Consider the following 2814-nt stretch of genomic DNA (forward strand, 5'->3'; position numbering starts at 1 on the left):
GAACAACTCCATATAAATCGCTGTAACTTTTGATAGAAGACTCAGACAAACATGTTTATGGCTTTATCTTATAGAACTCAATATCCCCGTTTTGCAGCCGTTTGAGCTAAGATTTTAAAATTATTCACATAATGAAAACCTATACTTTGTCTCGGGCGAGTTTCCCATTCAAATGCATGTAACAGTGAGAAACGCATTGTCTTGGCGAAAGAAAGCGTTTTTGAACAACTTCATATAAATCGCTGTAACTTTTGATAGAAGACTCAGACAAACATGTTTATGGCTTTTACTTATACAACTCAATATCTCCGTGCTGGGCAAACAGGTTTTGCAGCCGTTTGAGCTAAGATTTTAAAATTATTCAGATAATGAAAACCTATACTTTGTCTCGGGCGAGTTTCCCATTCAAATGCATTTAACAGTGAGAAACGCATTGTGTTGGCAAAAGAAAGCGTTTTCGTACAACTTCATATAAATCGCTGTAACTTTTGATAGAAGACTCAGACAAACATGTTTATGGCTTTATCTTATAGAACTCAATATCCCCGTGCTGGGCAAACAGGTTTTGCAGCCGATTGAGCTAAGATTTTAAAATTATTCACATAATGAAAACCTATACTTTGTTTCAGGCGAGTTTCCCATTCAAATGCATTTAACAGTGAGAAACGCATTGTGTTGGCAAAAGAAAGCGTTTTCGTACAACTTCATATAAATCGCTGTAACTTTTGATAGAAGACTCAGACAAACATGTTTATGGCTTTATCTTATAGAACTCAATATCCCCGTGCTGGGCAAACAGGTTTTGCAGCCGATTGAGCTAAGATTTTAAAATTATTCACATAATGAAAACCTATACTTTGTTTCAGGCGAGTTTCCCATTCAAATGCATGTAACAGTGAGAAACACACTGTCTTGGCGAAAGAAAGCGTTTTTGAACAACTTCATATAAATCGCTGTAACTTTTGATAGAAGACTCAGACAAACATGTTTATGGCTTTATCTTATAGAACTCAATATCCCCGTGCTGGGCAAACAGGTTTTGCAGCCGATTGAGCTAAGATTTTAAAATTATTCACATAATGAAAACCTATACTTTGTTTCAGGCGAGTTTCCCATTCAAATGCATGTAACAGTGAGAAACACACTGTCTTGGCGAAAGAAAGCGTTTTTGAACAACTTCATATAAATCGCTGTAACTTTTGATAGAAGACTCAGACAAACATGTTTATGGCTTTATCTTATAGAACTCAATATCCCCGTGCTGGGCAAACAGGTTTTGCAGTCGTTTGAGCTAAGATTTTAATATTATTCACATAATGAAAACCTATACTTTGTTTCAGGCGAGTTTCCCATTCAAATGCATGTAACAGTGAGAAACACACTGTCTTGGCGAAAGAAAGCGTTTTTGAACAACTTCATATAAATCGCTGTAACTTTTGATAGAAGACTCAGACAAACATGTTTATGGCTTTATCTTATAGAACTCAATATCCCCGTGCTGGGCAAACAGGTTTTGCAGTCGTTTGAGCTAAGATTTTAATATTATTCACATAATGAAAACCTATACTTTGTTTCAGGCGAGTTTCCCATTCAAATGCATGTAACAGTGAGAAACACACTGTCTTGGCGAAAGAAAGCGTTTTTGAACAACTTCATATAAATCGCTGTAACTTTTGATAGAAGACTCAGACAAACATGTTTATGGCTTTATCTTATAGAACTCAATATCCCCGTGCTGGGCAAACAGGTTTTGCAGCCGATTGAGCTAAGATTTTAAAATTATTCACATAATGAAAACCTATACTTTGTCTCAGGCGAGTTTCCCATTCAAATGCATGTAACAGTGAGAAACACACTGTCTTGGCGAAATAAAGCGTTTTTGAACAACTCCATATAAATCGCTGTAACTTTTGATAGAAGACTCAGACAAACATGTTTATGGCTTTATCTTATAGAACTCAATATCCCCGTGCTGGGCAAACAGGTTTTGCAGCCGATTGAGCTAAGATTTTAAAATTATTCACATAATGAAAACCTATACTTTGTCTCAGGCGAGTTTCCCATTCAAATGCATGTAACAGTGAGAAACACACTGTCTTGGCGAAATAAAGCGTTTTTGAACAACTCCATATAAATCGCTGTAACTTTTGATAGAAGACTCAGACAAACATGTTTATGGCTTTATCTTATAGAACTCAATATCCCCGTTTTGCAGCCGTTTGAGCTAAGATTTTAAAATTATTCACATAATGAAAACCTATACTTTGTTTCAGGCGAGTTTCCCATTCAAATGCATGTAACAGTGAGAAACACACTGTCTTGGCGAAAGAAAGCGTTTTTGAACAACTTCATATAAATCGCTGTAACTTTTGATAGAAGACTCAGACAAACATGTTTATGGCTTTTACTTATACAACTCAATATCTCCGTGCTGGGCAAACAGGTTTTGCAGCCGTTTGAGCTAAGATTTTAAAATTATTCACATAATGAAAACCTATACTTTGTCTCGGGCGAGTTTCCCATTCAAATGCATTTAACAGTGAGAAACGCATTGTGTTGGCAAAAGAAAGCGTTTTCGTACAACTTCATATAAATCGCTGTAACTTTTGATAGAAGACTCAGACAAACATGTTTATGGCTTTATCTTATAGAACTCAATATCCCCGTGCTGGGCAAACAGGTTTTGCAGCCGATTGAGCTAAGATTTTAAAATTATTCACATAATGAAAACCTATACTTTGTTTCAGGCGAGTTTCCCATTCAAATGCATGTAACAGTGAGAAACACACTGTCTTGGCGAAAGAAAGCGTTTTT

Source organism: Rhamphochromis sp. 'chilingali' (assembly GCF_963969265.1).
Source record: "Rhamphochromis sp. 'chilingali' genome assembly, chromosome: 21".
Classification (NCBI taxonomy): Eukaryota; Metazoa; Chordata; class Actinopteri; order Cichliformes; family Cichlidae; genus Rhamphochromis; species Rhamphochromis sp. 'chilingali'.